The sequence below is a fragment of the Aedes albopictus genome, chromosome 1, assembly GCF_035046485.1.
Source record: "Aedes albopictus strain Foshan chromosome 1, AalbF5, whole genome shotgun sequence".
Taxonomy (NCBI): domain Eukaryota; kingdom Metazoa; phylum Arthropoda; class Insecta; order Diptera; family Culicidae; genus Aedes; species Aedes albopictus.
Window position 1 is genome coordinate 48,388,103 of NC_085136.1, and position 20,421 is coordinate 48,408,523.

General features: G+C 42.5%; 1 protein-coding gene across 4 annotated transcripts in view; it reads right to left on the reverse strand.

Annotated features, from left to right (window-relative positions):
- The window catches only part of LOC134284920 (uncharacterized), a 269,878-nt gene that overhangs the window by 111,197 nt on the left and 138,260 nt on the right, over positions 1–20,421 (reverse strand). Inside the window, exon 1 of one of the 4 annotated variants that reach the window (XM_062844487.1) lies at positions 16,735–17,765. The exons of the other annotated variants lie outside the window; for them this stretch is intronic. The gene's annotated coding sequence lies outside the window, so the exon portion shown is untranslated. Of the gene's footprint in view, positions 1–16,734; positions 17,766–20,421 lie in introns of those variants that run through there. 4 annotated transcript variants of the gene reach the window in all.

Here is a 20,421-nt window from a genome sequence, read left to right on the forward strand (position 1 = left end):
TTTTGTCTGTGTCATAATCATAAAGGACTTCAAATGGTTTAAAATGATTGAATGGAATCCCAATACTCTGCCTATTGCACTTTACTTTCTGTCCAGAGGTTCCTCTATCGCTAAAGATTTCCCTCGGGGCCCCCCTCCGTGCAACGAAACGCCTTACCGCCATCTTGCAGGACTCCTTTGTGAGGTTGTGCACCACTTCAAGATGCACTGCGCGTATGGTCAAGCAGGTAAATAACGCGACCCAACGTTTCACCTCACTGCGTCCCTGCTTCACCAACATCGGCCCGAAGTATTCCACGCCGACGTAAGTGAATGGCCTAACGTGCGATACCGTCATTGCTTGTGGCAATGGAGCCATTCTCGTGATTTCTGGAACTGCTTTGTAGACTTTGCACCACTGACACAGCTTTCCGGCCTGCTTAAAGGCAACTCTCATCTCCGACACGTGGAACCTTTGACGCATCTGATTCACCGCTGTTTCCGCATTGCAGTGCCTGTTTTGCCGATGGTACCAATCGACCAGAAGTGTAGTACCGCCGTGTCGCTTGGGCAGAATAACTGGGAACTTAAAGTCGAACGAGACCTGCTGTGCACGTGCGATTCTACCGTCCATTCGCATGACGTCCTGCTCGTCCAGAAAAGGAGAAAGCTTGCAGATCTTGCTGGTCCTGCCCAGCTTCAGTTGTTCACCAGCGGGAAGTTTCTGATTGCGCTTGAGAGTAACGATCTCGTCCCCGAAAGTTTCGTGCTGGATAAGCTTGAAAATAGTTGTCTCCGCTCGCTGTAGTTCATCTTGACTTAGCCATTCCGCACAGCTTGTAAGCTGCTTCTTAACTTTGCAACGAAGATTGCGCACGAACCTGTGCACGTAGGCTACAGCGTGGACCAGGTGCTCCCAATCCGAGAACCGCCCAAACTGCAATAGCTGTTCTTGGGCTACGTCGTGATGAAGGTGAACCGGACGGAGCTCCTCAGACGACTCGTTGCCTTTCATTGTTTGCTGGGGCCATGAATCCGGGTGCTCGTAGAGGAACTTTGGAGCTTGAAACCAGCGACTGCCGGTAGTGACATCGGGGCCTTTTCCCCACTTTGTAGCCTCGTCGGCCACACTCAAACGAGACGGCACCGAGCGCCATTCATCGACCTGCGTGAGATCGTGGACATCAGTTAGCCTGAATGTGACAAATTGCCAATATTTTCGGGGATCTGCTCGCAACCAGGAGAGGAGGGTGCAGGAATCACTCCAAAATGTTTTGCGACTAATCGGAATCGTGTGGTTCTCAACAACAGATTTTGAAAGCCTGGTGCCAAGAACAGCTGCTGACAACTCCAACCTGGGAATTGATAATAGCTTCAGAGGCGCAACCTTCGTTTTTGCCGACACCAACGAGCATCGAACTGTTGTTCCTTCGACAATCCGGAAATACGCCACTGCTGCAAAGGCTTCTTCGGATGCATCCACAAATATGTACAGCTCCGCAGTCCCATAGTCTTCAGAGGAGTAGCCAGGGAAGTAGCAACGTGGGATTTCGATTCGGTCTAGCTGCTGCAGTTATTTGATGCATCGCTGCCATTGCGCCAGAAGTACTTCCGAAATGCGTTCGTCCCAACCGATCCCAGAGTGCCAGATGTGCTGCACAAGCATCTTTCCGTGGACTACGAAGATGGCTAGCAGTCCGATGGGGTCCAAGATGCACATCACGGTTCGTAGAACATCTCGCTTGGTCGGAACGACGTCACCAAAAAGAAGAGCCTGTATTTCTTCCCTGAACACACCTTGGAATACGAAAACATCCGGTTCCGGTTTCCAGATCATGCCGAGAGCGCGTTCGTACGCGGCCGACTTATCGATCCAAACTTTCTTCGCAGATTCCGTTTGTTGTTCCCCGACCCGTGTGAGAACGTGATTCGAGTTCGACAGCCGGCTTCGTATAACAAATCCTGCCTTCGAGTGCACTAACTTCACCTGTTCTGCAAGTTTGACTGTTTCCTGTTCAGTATCCACACTGCACAGAAAATCGTCGACATAATGGTGCTTCGTAATTGCCTCCGCTGCCCGCGGAAACTCGTCTGCAAACTCCTCGTCATTCCGATTTTTTACGTACTGCGCTGCAGAAGGACAGCAGGTGGAGCCAAACGTCGCTACGTCTATGACGAACACCTCGAATGGCTTGGACGGATCGTCCCGCCATTGAAATAGTTGTGCCGATCGGTCCTCAAGGCGAATCAAGATCTGGTGGAACATCTCACAGATATCGGCACTAATAGCTACCTCGAACTGGCGAAATGAAGACAAAACGGCCGGAAGTGGTGCGAGAAAATCCGGACCAGACAGAAGAGCAGAATTGAACGACTGGCCTTGAACTTTGGCGGCTGCATCCCACACTAGTCGCACCTTGTTCGGCTTCCTCGGGTTCATAACAACGTTCAGAGGCAGAAACCAAGACCGCTTTGGATCGAAGCTAACTAGTTCGTCTGGACTCGCCTTATGAGCATACCCCTTGGCTTGGTATTGACTGATCTGGGTCATCACGTTGTCGTATAGATCAGGCTTGGATGCTAGACGACGCTCGAGACAGCGGAATCGCTTTTCCGCCATGGGCCGGCTGTTCGGGATTTCCACATGATCGTATTTCCAAAGCAAGCCGGTTTGGAATCGACCTGACTCCGTCCGTACAGTATTGATTATAAGAATCTGCTTGGCACGTTTATCGTCGTCGTTTTCTATTGCAGAAGATGTAGCATTCACTCTTTCCAATGCGAAAAACTCCTTCACGAGGTCGTGGAGCTCTTGATCGGGCGAACGGACGGAAATCTGGAATAGCTGGTTAGCGGACTGCTCAACTTCTGTGGATGTGCTTCCATAAACTGTCCAGCCAAATCTACTTTTTGCTGCGATCAGGCTGCCTCTAGCTCTTTCTCTGCGTTTCTGGGTTGTCATCACGAAGGAATTGTCCAAATCGATCAGGATCGTAGGAACGGCATCTGTGTAGCTGTGGATAGGTAGTTCTTGCAGATGCGGAAACTGTTCGGAAAGTTCGCTGAAATCCAACGACTGCACTGGAAGGTTGAGACTCTTAACGGTATGCACTGTAAGGAGAGGCTTTCAGCCCTTGTCCGCTGTTACCCGGCAGGGCGGCCTTAAGCAGGGTACCTCCACTAAATTAAGGATTTCGGATGAAATTAAATGTTTAAAATAAATAATAATTTTGCAATTTTAAATACTTATATTCTTCCGAAATCCTTAATTTAGTGGAGGTACCCTGCTTAAGGCCGCCCTGCCGGGTAACAGCGGACAAGGGCTGAAAGCCTCTCCTTACAATCGGGCCCCACGTTGGGCGCCAATTGTAAGGAGTTGCTTTCAGCCCTTACCTGCTGTTACCCGGCTGGGCGGCCTAAAGCAGGGTACCTCCACTAAATTTCGGACTTCGGATAGAATTAAATAGGAGAATGGGTAATAAATAAATTTTGCAATAAACTTTTAATTTTACTCTAACCTCTGTTTTGCCCCGTTCTCCCCAAGGCACTTATCGTTGCTGTTGCTCGTTGGGGCCCTTGCTGCAGTTCTGGTGGTCGGTGCGGTGGTCGTTTTCTGCTCCCGCACGGATTATGGGGAGCTTCCTTCTCTTCTTCTTCTTTCTTCTTCTACACTTCTTCTTATTGGGCACTTTGGAGGTCGCCTAAGCAACCGTCCTTGACTATTAGCTAGGGGGAAGAGCGGGCTCCTTTGTCAGATCCCCCCTAGCGACGGTGGTGAAAAATCACCGGACAGGCTACTCGCCGTAGCAAGTCCCGGTAGAAACCTCAGTTTACTACCGCAGGCAGTACGCCCCTTTGTACTGTCCTGCCTTCGTTCTCCTTGGCTATTAGCTACACGGGCGAGACAAAGCTCGATTGACGTGTAGCGAGAACGGTGGGATTTTGGACGCTTTGCGAACCGCAACGCAATGGCGGTTTTTTCACCCGTTTTTCTACCCCCGGGAAGTTGGAGAAAGTGTCGAACCACGAATAGCGACGGACGCAACATTTTACAACTCCGCGGAATACGTGCCAAAGTTATTAATGAGTGCCGTTTTCGCGTTGTCCGTGTAGGCTGGATGGTTGTTCCCAGTCTCGTCGGGAGTGAACATAAGTGAAGATTTGTCCCCCGAACATTTGTGCCGGCCCGTGGTTCGGACACAAGAAGTGTAGTGCTTGTGACAGTGCTGTGCTAGGGTGAGGACCACCGCCATTGCGTTGCGGTTCGCAAAGCGTCCAAAATCTCACCGTTCTTGCTACACGGGCTCAGTCAATAGAGCTTTGTCTCGCCCGTGTAGCTAATAGCCAAGGAGAACGAAGGCAGGACAGTACAAAGGGGCGTACTGCCTGCGGTAGTAAACTGAGGTTTCTACCGGGACTTGCTACGGCGAGTAGCCTGTCCGGTGATTTTTCACCACCGTCGCTAGGGGGGATCCGACAAAGGAGCCCGCTCTTCCCCCTAGCTAATAGTCAAGGACGGTTGCTTAGGCAACCTCCAAAGTGCCCAATAAGAAGAAGTGTAGAAGAAGATAGAAGAAGAAGAGAAGGAAGCTCCCCATAATCCGTGCGGGAGCAGAAAACGACCACCGCGCCGACCACCAGAACTGCAGCAAGGGCCCCAACGAGCAACAGCAACGATAAGTGCCTTGGGGAGAACGGGGCAAAACAGAGGTTAGAGTAAAATTAAAAGTTTATTGCAAAATTTATTTATTACCCATTTTCCTATTTAATTCTATCCGAAGTCCGAAATTTAGTGGAGGTACCCTGCTTTAGGCCGCCCAGCCGGGTAACAGCAGGTAAGGGCTGAAAGCAACTCCTTACAGCACTTCCTTCAAATCGGTCCTCGTTGAGTTCGTTTCACCGGAAATCTGCAGCTTTATCCAGGGTGCAAAATGTTCATAGTCATTGACTGAAAACAGCACGAATTTGAATGATTCTGCACTGAACATTCAAAACACCCAAATTCATTTTCGCTCTCCCTTTTCACACAGTCAGTCAATTCGTAGTCATTGAATATGAAGCCGATCGAGAAACATCTTCATAATTACCTACGTTTATGGCTACGATTCCTTCCAACAACACTCCACAACAATCAAATGGGAAAAGATCTGTGTAAAGCACCGTTAAATGTAATCGGAACGTTCATATTTTATCAGCAATTTAACACTTTGTAAGATGTTTACAAATATTCATTGACTTTCATTCAGTTGACAAATGAGTATCGAGCAGCTGAATATGAATATGCAGGCAAGTGAATGAAAATTGCCGCACGGTGAACTTCAACTCGTCTGCTCGAAAATTTTGCGCCCTGGCTTTATCACTTGGGAATCGTCTTCCACTCGTTCGACACCACTGGTCCACTGCAAGCAGAGTGGATGTATGGCACCGGTGACTCCAAGTTCTTCTGCTACCTGCGCTTCCACCAGAGTTTTGGATGAACCATCGTCGTTTTGATGGTTTTGCCATTCCCGTGTAGCGACACCGGAATAATACGAAACAGAACAGCTCGCTGGAACTGCAGATGAACGGTAACCGTGCTTGTAGTCTTTGGAGTGTCAGTTGCATGGGATAATTGTGGATTCCCTGGATGAAGAAGCTTGTGATGACGATACTCGCAACCATTCAGTTGGCTCTCACGGAAGGTTCCCATGCAAGCTTTCCGTGAGAGCCCAAACAGCGACGACAGAGAAATCGCTCTTGCACTAGTTTCCAGCGGTCTGCAAGTTGCATCTTCCGGAAGGAGTGGCAATCCTTTATTCTGTGTCCGTCCTTCTTGCAGGCCGCACAGGGTTTTGGCTTGTTCTCTTGACGGTTGGCGGAAACGCTTTCCCCTGCCTTCTCCTCAGAGGTGTGCACAAACATTTTCTCCTTCGTCTTCGGTTTCTCCTGCTTGCCACGATGTCCATCTGCTACGCTGAGAAACGTCACTTCACTGGCGGCTGTCACGATCCGGTCCATGTAGCTGCCAAACGTGGTGAGATCTGCGATGGCATATTGCCGCTTGAAGAGCGACCAGTTTAGCTTGAGGGTAGCTGGCAGCTTACTCACCAACTCCTGAAGCAACAAAGAATTCGAAAGGTGATCCTGTAGACCCGCTGCCTGGACTCTGGAGGTGGCTGCAAAGGTTTTTGCATGCCAAACCGAAGCTGATCAGGCTCTCCGAGTGTTCCGATTTTGGGGTCGGCGTCGCGCAAAGCTTGGAAAGTAGAGTTAATGATTTGCTCTGGACGTCCGTACAGTGTTTTCAACGTGTCGATGGTTAACGGTACAGAAGATGGATGCATCAGATGGCTTCGAACCGCCTCCAACGCGTTCCCCTTTAGGCATCGCTGCAGCCGCATCAGGTTCTCGCCATCGGAATAACCACACATGTATGTCTGTCGTATTCTGGTAGCAGCTCAGGAACAACGGCCACTCGACTGGATCACCGGTGAAAGCAGGAAGCTCTCTGGGCACGACGTGTCTGGCGGCGAGTTGCTGTGAGTTTGGACCGAATAGCTGCCGCCGAGCAACATCGTTGGCAGCGGAGACGGGATCGGTGATGGGGGCAGATGAAGAAATCCAAGAAAGTACCCTGCAATGAATCTCGGGAGAAAACCCGGGAATAATCCTGAAAAAACAATTCCTGGAAGAATCGTTGAAGAAATCTAATTGAAGGAAGTAACCCCGTGAGTGATCAAAGAAATACTCCCAGGAGAATACCTGGAAGCATCCCGAGAGGAATTCAGGCAAGAGTCCCGGAGTGAATCATGTAAGGAATCTTTGAAGCAATACCGGGAGAAATTCCTGAAAATTCCAGGAAAAATTTCTGACGAAATCGCAGCAGAAATTTTTAAAAGGATCCCGGTAGACATCAGTTAAGGAATCACGAAAGAAATGTCTGAAAGAATCCTGGAGGAATCCCGGATTAAATCCGGGAACAATCTATGAAGAAATCGTAGGAACATGTCCAGCCATTTCTACGTCAAAATCACCCGAAGAAATCGAAACCTGCGTCAGGCTTTCTTCTGCACTTGCCAATTTATGTCACTCCAAAATTTTTCCATTCGATTTCAACCTGCTAAGTGTATTTATTTCAATTTACCTATCCGGCGAGCCGGACTTGACCGCATTGTTGTTCCGCTCACTGGTTCGCTCCCCATCGTGCCCGCAGCTAGTGCAAATATCAATAAAATCTCCGAATGGCAATTTGAAATTGAGCTTCCACTTTTTGCCGCTGCTGCTGCTGACGATGATATTATTGGCAAACTCAAAGCTCAGACAGGCGGTGGTGATGGTGGTAATGCCGTTGATGATGACGGTGAAGAAAATTTAGAAATTTAGACAAATTTTGAGCACACCATCTGACGGTGCTGCTGGTGGAAGCCGGAAAATGCAGAAGCAGCAATAGGAGAGTAACACTTTTTTTTCGGAACTGCGCGAGAAACTGCTGTGCTGTGGGAAGGAAGCGCATGATAAAGCGGGATTGCGGTCGATGCTGACGGATGATGATGATGATGAGAGGTGATAATAATAACAATAACAGCAATAAGTAGTACAATACTCTCTGACCGAAGCAGTATAGTAATGTGGGGAGTGGTAAATTGGGCGCAGGTCGTTGTTCTGAGAGGTCGAGGCGGAAGTAGATTCGCAACTTTTCTGCAGCAGCAACAACAGCTGGAAATGATTGGGTTGGGAATGTACTGTTTGACTTACAGGTGATTTCCAGCTTGATCTGGTTAACTGACCCTTCAATTATATGATTACCAGCATTTATACACTGAATGTGCAAGTAGTCAACAAATCCAGTTGAGTATCTGACAACATCGCAGACAAAGTAAAAGTCAGATCCATGACAAATTTGGATTGATCATTGGCTGTTTTAAAGATCCGGAGTAAACTATCAGGGATAATCCAGGAGTTCTTTCAAAGGATCTTATGTTTTCCCTCGGAATTCCAACTATCATTCTGGATTTTTTTCAGAAACTTTATTTCAGGAGATACTCCAAATGATTTTTCATCTTATTTTTTGAATTATTTAAAGAAAACTGCAATGATTTCATCAAGTTTTTCTCCAAAGATTTGCAGAGAATTCCTCAATGTTTACTGTCAAGGATTTGTTCAAGGTATTTCTTCAAACATTAGAAGTTACAAAAAAACTGTAATAACTTCCTCCAATAATCCCTTTGTTGAATTTTCCAAAAATTCTTTTGGAAATCTATCAAGTCTTGTTAAAAATAGATTCCTGCAAAAATTTCATCAAGTACTTTTCCGCTAGATTCTTACCGCAAGCAAGCAATTCTTCATAAATTTCTACAGTAATGTTTAAATCAAATTATTGCTTCAGGAAATTATCCATGGATTCTACTTTAAATACCTCCAAGGATTTAGGAACTATTAAGAACAGGAACTTAATAATAATTTCTTTAGAAATCTTACAAAAATTAAAAAAAGATATACCCAAATCTATCGCTTACGAGCTCTTTCCAGTTTTTCTTTAGGGATTTTCTCAAGTGCTCATATAACAGCTCCACCAAGAAGCAAATTTTACCGAGAATTGCATCAGAACTTCCTCCAAAGGTTTCCTTAAGAATTGTTTAATGTTTTTTGAAGGAATTACTCCAACAATTCTGCAGGAATTCCTCCATAGATGTTTCAACATTATTTTCGAAGAATACTTCATATTGTTCCAGAAATCTCTCCTAGGATTTTTGAGGCGTTTCTCTATGGATTCAACAAAAGTTCCTTGATATATTGTTTATGGTCTTAATAAGCGCCATTAAGATTTACTTCTAAAATTAGCTCCAAAAATATCTTCAGGAATTCCTCTATGACATCTTTTTTGTATAGGATTTCTTTAGCAATTCCTCCAAAGATTTGGCATTTCCTTCAAAACCTTAGGGCATCTCTTTAAGATTTCTCCCAGAATTCCGCCAAGGATTTCTTCTAAAATTCTCAATTCTGGAAGATTGGTTTATAATTTCTTCCGAATATTTCATTTGCGATTTTTTAAATTCTTTCAGAATTTCTTCAAAAACCATCTGGGTTATTTATCTCTGCAAGCCAAGCATTCCTTTAGAAAAATCTACAGAGGTTTTCTCAGGAATAATCATCGAGTATTTTCGTGACACTTGTTAAGGAATTTCTCCATGCATCCCGTCATGGATATCCGTCATGAAGTGTTCCTTCAAGGTTTTTTAAGAAATCCTTCAGAAAATTCTCCAAGGAATCCTTTAGTAATTCATTCAATGATTTTTTTAGAGAAATTGTTCAAAGATTTCTGAACAAATTCCATTAAGGATTTCTAGAGCATTCTATGAAAATTTCATTATTTTGTATTCGGCAATTCCTCCAAGTATTCGTTTAGGAATTCCTGAATTGGTTTCTTCTAAGGATTTTCCAAGCAGAAATTTCAACTCCTTTGAGAATTCCTTCATTTTTTTTCAAAAGCTTCATCAAAATTTCTGCAAGGAGTCTTGTAGAAGGTTTATTAAGAATTTTTTTAAGGACTCATTAAGGAATTTCCCAAAAATATGCTTTCAGAATTCTTTCGAGGTATCTTTGATGTTTTCATTAATTGATTCCTCGAGGAGTTCATCCAAGAATTCATACATAAACTAGGCTAGGATTGCTTTGGCAATTCCTATGGAGTTTTTACAGGAATTTTTCAATAGGTTTTTAGTTATTTGTAACAAAACATCAATCGCAAATTTTTCTAAGATTCTTTCAGAATTTCTTTGAGAAATCTTTTAGAAATTCCTTGGAGATTTTTGGTTACCCTACAAGGATTTCTTCAAGTTTTTCAAGCATTTTTTCAGATAATCCATAAGAAATTTATTTGATGACTGCTCAAGGAATTTCACTAGGAGATGTACCAGGTGATGCGGTACTTCATTCACCAAGGATTTTGTTAGGAAATCTACAAAGGATTACTCCAGGAATTTCTTCATGGCTCTCTTCATGTTTTTACAAGAATTTCTTTAGAATTTCTTCCTGTATGAAGTATTCCATATTCTTGCATTAAGTTCTTCAAGAACTTTTAAAAGAGTTCACTCAAGAATTTTTATAGTAATTTTTCGAAGATGTCTAACAAGTATTTTTGCAACAATTCCTTCAGAGATTCCTTCAAGGATAACAATAAAAATTCATCTGAGAAATTCTGTTGGAATTCCTTCAAATCCTTATTGCGATACTGCAGGGATTCCATATTCCTCCAAGAATCGTTTAAAAGTTCCTCTAATTGTTGTTCCAAGTATTTCTCCAAGAAATTCTTTAAAAATTTCATCAAGATTCAATTTTGAAGCAGAATTCTTCCAAGATTTTCTTCAGAAGTTTATCTAAAGATTCTATTATGAATCCCTTCGAGAATTTCGTCAGGAATGCCTTCATGGATTCCTTAAGCGATTTCTCCAATGATTTTTTTTTTAGAATTTCTTCAATGATACTTTAATAGATACTTGCGAGGCTATCCTCTAATACTTCTCAAATTATTGCTTCAGGAATTTAGCCATGCGTTCTGTTTTAAATACCTTCAAGGATTTCTTAAATTATTTACCTGCAAGATCTTTCCACAGTTTCTCAAGAAATTCGTACAAGAATTCCTTTAAAAATTTCTACAAAGATTAAGGCATTCTTCCAAGTATTCCTTTATAGATTTTGAAAACCAATTATGCATGAGTTCCTTCAAAGATAATTTGAGAATTTTTTCCTAAAAAATCGTAAAAATAATTCTCATTTCCTTTAACTTTTCCAAGTTTTTCTTTAGAGACTTTCCCAAGTGCTCATCTAACAGCTCCATCAAGAATATCTCCAAAGTTTCCTTAAGAATTTATTCAAAGAAATCAGGAATTCGTCAATAGATTCTGTCCAAGCGAAGGTTAGTGAAAAGAGTATGTATTGATGAACGAAGCGAAGATCAAACGTGATCCACAAACTGTAGTGTTCCTTATCTACCGTATGGGTTTTGTATTCCTATTTCACTATGAGCATGATAAGAGATATGGTAGAAGAGAAAAGGCCTGTTAGCAGAATCCAAGTCTCTCATCAGGCTGATGATACTGTACATAGGTAATAAAAGTTAGTTACTATCAGACCGCCGGGAAATACATTCCTCGTCTATTACAGTCCGCAAAATAAATTCTTATTACTATAATCGCAGTCGTTTTGTGTAGCGAATAAGTTCCGGAATAAAGTTAGGTGTCAAAGTGAAATAACTTTCGATTCTACGGTTTCTACGGTGTCCGAAACGATCCGTTTCCCGCGCGTACACAAACAGATTCCTCTAGCGTCATTTTTGAGGATTCGTTCATATTTTTCTAGAAATTCCACTGAGGATTTATTCTCAATTTATTCTCTTTCGATTCATCTAGAATTTTAGATGTATTGATCTTTATAGATTCATCTAGAATTCCCTAAAAGATTGAAAATGGTCTTTATAAGCTCGAATCACGTACCATTAATGTATTCTGACTAACGAGTAAAAGAGTAACTGTTAACGAGAACAACAGAAACAGCAGAAAATTATTACCCAGGCGCCCTTTTTTCTCCACTTACTTCATTTCAATATCGCTTCGGATTCTATTGTAGCAGACTGACAAGCTTTACTGATATTTCACATTTTGTTCATTTTTTTCTTGGGAATGTATTACCCACACTTGGCATTGGTAAGCCTCAAATGACTTAAGGGTGCCGTTATAGTTACGCGTGAGAGTGGGAGTGCGCGTGTGCGAAGCTACAAAAAAGAATATCAACATCAGCAAATCCACGAAAATCCTTTGGACGCGCACTCTCACTCTCACTTTGAAGCGGCACAATGGCAGCGCCGTAACGGTAACATGCTTCAACGCAAAAGGTTAAATCTTAGTTTCTTGTTGCCAAGTAGAGCGCTCAAGTAAAATTCCACCTTTTTCCGCAAGTAATTTTGACAACTGCTCCAGTATGGGGAGAAACGTTACTTTTCCTTACGGAATAATAGCGCGGACTATTTTTCCGCAAGGAAAAGTGACAGCTCCATTTGATTCGCACGGGAGGCGTTACGAGTGTTACACTTTTTTCCTTACTTGCCATCTGCGAACTGCACAAGTAATTTTGAAGCGGAATCATTACTTGACCATTACTTGTCCTATCTTTTTACACAGTACGTACGAAGTGGAAACTAGCCATAACAGTGAACATGTGTGCGGCTAGATTCGGAAGGATCCTTTCCGGCCCAGCCAACACATGATCGCATATGATGTTGAATAGGATGCTAAAGTGGAGGCGATATGCGTACACTTTTCACGCGGTTAAATGGGAGCATGTACGCATATGACCTCCACTTTTGCATCCTATTCTACATCATTTGCGACTTTGTGTTAGCTGGGGGGACTTTGTTTTTCGGCTCGGCAAGTAACCATTACGCGAAGTTAGTAGCAAATGATTTATTAACACAATTGCATTGTTTGGCGCAGAAATGGAAAGAAATCGCAAGGCGTGGGTGCGATCATCATTCGACGAGATGGAATTTGGTGAGAACTTTCCGAATAATTATTTGTTTACTATATTGTACCATGACCATGGCCATTATCTTTCAAATATTTGCTATTGTTACCATCTTATCACCTATCGGAAGCTGCTTCAGGCTTGGGTTTAGAAAGTACGAAACGACGAGAGGACTAAAATGAAATGCTTACAAAACCTATAATAGCAATATGTATATTGGGAATTGGTTCCCTTATTAGTATGTGGCTCCTATTTTCATCCTACGAAAAACAAAGGATTGAAGCGCTGTTGATTTTGTTTCTTATTTTTGTATTGTTTGTTAGAAGTGAGCAGTGCACCCCCTCACTGAGCACCCATGAAAATAAAAAGAGCGAAATCAATCGGTGTCGTAATCGCTTATTCTCGAATAGGATGAATATAAGAGTGTGAGATTACCCAAGCAACACACATGTTATATAAGAGTTACGACAGCGCAAGTTTTGGTTGTATAGAAGTTAATTCGACGTTATTTCAACATTGTGTTAAAATTACGTAAAATAAACTTCTATACAACCAAAACTTGCGCTGCAGTAACTGTTATATAACATGTGTGTTGCTTGGGTACTGATGGCACACATTCCCTATATATCCCTATAACCTTCGCAACTCTATCCAAGATCTGTGGAAGTATTCAATTCATACTATGAACCGCATCACCCCTTTTGAGTGATGCGTAGAAAATACCTTGCGTGAGAGATTCACGAAAGCAAAGTCAGTTCGAGAAAGAACTTTTAGATGAATCGATATATGAATGGCCAAAGAAATTCATGGAGGAATTTTCAGTGGCGTTTCGGGAGGAATTCTTGAATATATACCGGGAGAAAGTCATGTAGATTTTTTTAGATTAAAAAAAAGGCCAAAGGATATCTATAGAAATCAATGGAACAACTTTTGCAAGAATCGTTGAAATTTAAAAAAAAACCTTGGTGAATTTCCAGGAAAAATACCCATAATAATCAATGGGAAATCGTTGATGGTATTTCTAGAGGAAACCCTGGATAAATTATTAAAAGAGCCTTTTCAGAAATACTAGATTTTTTTTAGAAAAATAGACAAAGGAATATCTTGGCGGATCCTTGGATAAATTCTCAAAGGAATCCCTGAAGATAGTTTTTCAAGAAATCCCAGGAACACTCTTGGATGTTTGGGCATTTCTGCAAGAATTTTCTCAAAAACCTGTCGAAGAATTACTGCAGAAACTTTTGAAGCAGTCCGTGGAAGTAAGCCTGAAACAATATCTAGATGAATTTTGGAAATTGTTGTGGGAATCTCTAGAGTAGTCTCTGCTCCTTGTAAGCAGAAAGAGATTCTACAGAATATCAACCAGCTCTGTAGTTCGATTGGTAAAAGCATCGAACAAACGAATTTGGAGCTATTGGTTCGACTTCCACCAAAACGCGTTTTTTTTTCGCAAATCCATCTCACAACTTATAACTGTGGCTTCTAAATCATTTTCCATGTGTTCCAAACATAACAGCTTATTTGATGTACGTCAGTATCATCAGTATGTATGAACAAACAGTCCATATTCAGTGCGGTAGCCAGACAGCAAAAGGCGATTTCGGACCTGTCGCAAGCCTAGGTGTGTGACGTCTCACATTCTCAAGAAAGCTACTGCAATCGATATACTTTTGGGTCATGTCGAGTACGAAGCGAAGAGACTTTGTAGCATAACACGACATACTAGTAGTTGTAGGATCGAGAAGGGTCGAATGCAGAGTAAGATTCAAAAAACCACGATCAGACGATGAACCGAAAATTCAGAATTATTGAACTACTTGCGCTCTGAAATAACGTCTTAATGTCCCCAGGTAACCAATAAGCAGTTAAAATGGCATTAATTCGGCACTATATACGCGTTTACAGCAAGTCATTAAATGCTAATCTGCCGTATATGCGCCATTAGTGCTAATTAAATGTAGATTTTGGCCCGATATACGGCTGATTAAATGCTTATCCCTCCTACCCCCCAGATTGCTAAAAATAAAAACAAACTATTTCCCCTGCCCATTTTCCGGCTTCCCTTTCTCTTCTTTTTTCTCACTTTCGTGCTGTGGAACTTTTGATGCTTGGGGCACGTCCTGAACTACTGTTCTTTTTTGTTGTTGCTTTCGGTCAAATTGGGATTTGATCACTCGATCCTCGGGTTGACGATGGTGCTGAGCCGCGCTACAGGGTAAGCTATAGATGATCAGACAAAGCGCGTTGGATTTGTGATCTATTTAGGGCATGAGTATTACACCGGCAGTTGCTTCGTTATGCTATGAGCTCGGCAGGTGTCGATCATAGAAAACCAACCATGGAATTCATGTGCCAATGCATGTTTTCCTATTGATTTTATTCGTTGTTAACTATGATTGACTGGACATGCGAATGATGATGACTTCTACAGCCGTGGCACGTAAATTAGAAAGTGGAAATGTGTTGTGGTTTTAGCATCACTCATCTCTTAGCAGTGCCTGTTGACCAAAATATACCGTGCATTTGAAATGCTACGAAACTGCTGTCAGATTTCAAGTAGCATTCGAATTGTTAATATAGGGCAGTTTAGTAGTCGAACTGTTATGATACGGCAGTAAGCAGGCCGAATGCAGATTTTAAACAGAAATACGGCTTATTCAAATGCTTATGGGTTACCTGGGTCACCACGTCTTAGCCAATTCTCTTTTTTTAATGCTTTCTGACTACTACGTTATTTCCTGCTCATTGTCCTTAACGTTGACATATTTTGATGGAACGAAACAAAAGTCTTCAACCATTATTGAATTCTCTAAAAAATAAGTGATCATTATTTTACAATTACATCATTGAGTTCCGATAAGTGTGTCTTTTATCCTTTTTAAGAGATGTGCGATAATTATTTCCAAAAATTCAAACCTTATGTCTAGGTATTCCGCAAGAGTATTCTTCAGAAATTCTTCCAGCAGTTCCCTGAAAATTTTCTTCCATTTTTCATTTCAGTATCCCACGCAAAACTCCAACCGGAATCGCCCCCTGATTTATGATGGAAAGTCTACCAAAGACTTCTTTATGCAATTGTCAGAAATATCTTAAGGAATTATCACCGAGATTTTAGCCAAATACAATCAACTCTCCATGTCACGATGTTCTTCATCTCGATATCACTCCTTATCTCGATGGTTTGATAGGTCTCTTTAATCTGCATACTTTTTTCTCTCTCACACTCACATGTTGATATCTCGATATCTTCCTTCTCGATGCGATTTGATTCGTCTTTTATCATGTTGATATCCCCTTTTTCGCAGGTTACTAGACTTTGTTTCTTGTAAAATATTCTGGGAATGCGAAGTGACGCCTGATTATTGACGAGTTTTCCTAGTTACGGTGGCTTTTTCAATCTAGTGTGCATTTTATTTTGATTCTTTAATTTGATCTCACCTTATTTTGATTATCCCTTCAATAGACATGGAGTGTCGGTTGTATTTTTTTAATTGAGTGAAGAACTAGTTTCACATGCAAAATTTCGAAGTTTATTATTTAGTTATGATGTTTTCCAAGAACTTTCATAAAATCTAAAGTTTTCTCGTTTTAGTTTTATGATAATAAATATCTCAAATGTACCACATTCCGGCAGAAATATATTCAGAAGTTTCAACAAAACTTCTTTAAGGACTGTTTGCAGTTCGGAAGGGATTTTCCGGCTTATCTTGAAGCATGTCTGAATCGCTCAAGAAACCGTTTTCCAACCGTTTTCCTTCGATCGCAGTACGTAGTTACGAAGAAATGACAGTTCAAATGACAGTCTCTGCAGAACGTTTCTGTCAGGAATCGGCCAAGAAATTTTTCGAGCGCTTCCTTTCGAACTGGAAACTGGGCTTTTGGGAGAAAGTATAAGGACTCCCTAGGTTCCCAGAGATTTTTTTATCTGGCTAAGCCAATAGGGAAAAGAAATAATACTAAGTAAGTAAACAATTGCACAGCAAAGCGTTGACTTCCTGACAAAAACGACTATTCATCCGCGTTTCGAAATGACTTGAAGCACTATTACCGAGCAACGCCTACTTCGTCGGAAAACGCTGAAAATGATGGATGCTATTGACTAGATTTGGACACTGAGATAAAATCACACCTAAAATTCGAGACGTTTACAGTTCAAATCAACAAGCTGTTAGATAGTTCACACGATCTACCGCAGCCGCAGTTTTGGCAATTCCTATGTTAGGGTACGAAGCTATGATCTCAGCGCTCGGATCTCACCTTTCTGGATGTTTTCAGCTAATGTTCCGCAGCAAGTGGGTGGTTGTAATTCCAAATTATTCCGTTTGTTCACTCCTTCTACGGCGGTGCGCCAACAGAGTTTTGTGCCAAACAAAGAACTTATCCACACAGTCAACACAACTTGAATTAAAATTCTTCAGTTGAACCCGCTGACACACAACTCAACTGCGACTGGCCGTAGGTACAGACAGCGCCGAAGCAGAGAAGGCCATAAATCGTGCACTTTTGTGTTGTTATCTTTTCGCCCTGGGACCGTGCAATATTTAGCGCTCTTTCTCCAAACAGAGACTTTCAGCACAGTCCTACTGCCGCAGCAGCACACTCTACACACTCTCGAAGGCACTATCTGTATGCAAACAATCAACGACGGTCGAGGGCCGAGAGCTTCGCGGACACTTCTTCCCTGCACCGTGGCACACAAGATATTCTCACTCTAGCTTCTGCACTGTATTCTTCAGTTGCATCTTCTCGAAGAAAAGAACTCGACGACGACGACGATTATACCACCGACCAACAACCGACCGCAGACACAACCGACACCAACTCAGAATAAGTATGAGATTTACCAGCGCAGGCAGAGAGCTCCTCTGTACAACAACCACGGAAGACGAATCGTAGAAGGCGCAGACTGGAAGAAATTCCTTTCTTTTTCACACGAACTCGGCCTCCTATGTACTGTGTTCTGGGAGTTAGGGGGACGCCCAGACCCGTAGACTTTTCTAAAACACACACAGGATGCGGGGGTTCGTTGTTTGCGTTTGCCTTGGAGTCACTCGCGTCGAATACGGTGAAGTTCGTTCTAGAACAGCACCGCAGTTGCCAACATCAACAACACTGTATTCTACTGTGAATTCTTTCCCTACGAGGCGCGCTCGCGTTAGATTTCGAGTGGGGAAAAAGCGTTCTTGACCGGATCGCGACTAAAATCAAACTAAGCCACTGCTCAGGAAAGTGTGACCGGAAAAAGCACGGCGCAGCCTACTCTGCTGCCGTTGGATCACCCAACGAGAGCGTGTGCTGTGCTGTGGCGGATCTCGTGAGTTACCGCCTCTTCACGTCTGCACTGGAGCGGCACAGCGCTGCTGGCTGCTTGCTGGAGAAGGCATGGAATTATAAATAAATAAATATGCGGGGCTCAAACGCCTCCAGATGATCGCCCCGCGTGGTCCGCGCGGTAACCGACCGTCCATCCGTCCGACCGTCAGCGTAAAGCCCGGTGGAAGACCTGTTGAGCGAGCGATCGAACGACGATTTCCTACACGCGAGTGCAGCGGTATTGCTCTGGACTGGAGAGTTCGATCGAACGCAGCAGGCTGTGGGTGGACCGGAGTGGTGGCGAGTGCGCGCTGAACAAGAACTGCGAACGTCGGGTGAAAACAGAATGGAGAAAGAGAGCAGAAGCATGAAGTATGTAGTAAGTTGCGATCTAGTAAAGAACGATCAGCCTCTGAAGTAGAGCTCGGATCCAAGCCCAAGACCCAGCACATGGAAAATTGAATGTAATGATTTAGATCGACAACGGATGAATGATCATCACACGACGATGGAGACGGAGGGAGTCTTTCTTCTCAATAGAACTGAAACTGGGAATCGGGACATGATGGCGCCACCACTACTGTGTTGCGATCAACGAACCGGGAGTAAGCGAGATTCCCGGAATAAAGCGACGGTCGACAAAAAAAAATAAACTGGAAGAATCAAAACATTGTTGCCGGGGTGTGTGTGGCAGAAGAAAGTATGACTAAGACTTGGGTTGAATGGCTGGTTTGGTTTATCGACATGATTAATGCACTACTGGCCGATAGGTTTGTTCAGTAAGTGCTAGTACCTAAGAAAGCACAAATCAAGCACATTCTTGATATGCACGTAACTACAGCGCATTTAGCTCCTCAACTCCAATTTGGTGCGCGTTTGCACTATAGCCAGCGTGTACGACTTGCTATTCTAGTTTAATCTACTCTGTTCTCGTCTATTCTACTCTATTCTAGTCTATTCTAGTCTATTCTAGTCTATTCTAGTCTATTCTAGTCTATTCTAGTCTATTCTAGTCTATTCTAGTCTATTCTAGTCTATTCTAGTCTATTCTAGTCTATTCTAGTCTATTCTAGTCTATTCTAGTCTATTCTAGTCTATTCTAGTCTATTCTAGTCTATTCTAGTCTATTCTAGTCTATTCTAGTCTATTCTAGTCTATTCTAGTCTATTCTAGTCTATTCTAGTCTATTCTAGTCTATTCTAGTCTATTCTAGTCTATTCTAGTCTATTCTAGTCTATTCTAGTCTATTCTAGTCTATTCTAGTCTATTCTAGTCTATTCTAGTCTATTCTAGTCTATTCTAGTCTATTCTAGTCTATTCTAGTCTATTCTAGTCTATTCTAGTCTATTCTAGTCTATCCTAGTCTATTCTAGCCTGTTCTAGTCTGTTCTAGTCTATTCTAGTCTATTCTAATCAGTTCTAGTATGTATATTCTAGTCTATTCTAGTTTTTTTTTGTTTTTATTTAAGCTAATTCTACACTCAGTCTATTCTAATACAATCTTGTCTATTCTAGTATATTCTAGTCTATTTTAGTCTCTTGTAGTCTATCCCAGTCTATTTTAGTTCTAATAAAGTCTATTCTAATTCAAGTTTAGTCTATTCTATTCTACACTTTTGAATGCTATTGTATGCAATTCTAGATGAGTTCAGTGCGTGGTTCAATGTCTCAACTCCTCTGAATATAGCTCATCAAATCAACCTACTCTGCTTTGCTTTGCGATTGAAGCCCAAACTCACAAAGACTCAGCCTTTATCAAGTAATGAGTTCATTAACCTTTTAGAGGTCTCTAAAACCTCCCTTGAGCTTAAGTAAATGTGATCTAATCTACAAGCGTAATCAGCATGGAACATCTCCAAGCCCTTCGGAAACCTCCTGGAACGCCAATTAAACGCCTTTAAACGCTTCTGAAACGTCCATGGAACACCCTGAAGCACGCATGAAAACTCTGTCAACCTTCAGGAACTCCATTGAAATTTCCTGACACGCCTGGAAGCCTATGGTACCCCAGAAAGCCCCCGGGAGTTCGTTTCAAACCCTCTGAAAAGCCTCTGAAACACCTCTGAAGCGTATCTCCTGATACGCTTCTTAAAAACTCATGAACCTCACCTGGAGGTTTTGTCGTCCCGTATAGCCACCAGGAATCCCTTGCAAACCTGAAACGCCTTGAAAAACCTCTGAAACTCACAGAAACTCTCTAAAGCTCGACTTAAACCCTATGAAGCCCGCTGAAATACCTTGAAATCCATACCTCTGAAACCCTCCGAAGCCCACCTGAACTGCCGTGTGCAGCATAGTTGTCCCATGTTAATAGGGTTTCCCATAGAACATGGGACAACTATGCTGCACTTGGCAGTGAAAGTATGTGAAGAAAGAAGCTCCCAAAACGCCCCTAAAACCCTTCATATGGACCTCCTGGAGGAATCTCGAAAGAAATTCCTAGAGACATCCTGGAAAGTCTCTAAAGAAATCCCGTAAGGAGTTCCTGGAGCAACAATGCTGGATATATTTTTGAGAAGAACCTGGAAGAAAAATAAAGCAAATTCTGAGGGAATCTTAAAACAAAATTTTCAAAGGAGTTCCTTGAGGAATCTTTGGAGCAATTCCTGAAAGAATCCTAGCAGAAAATCC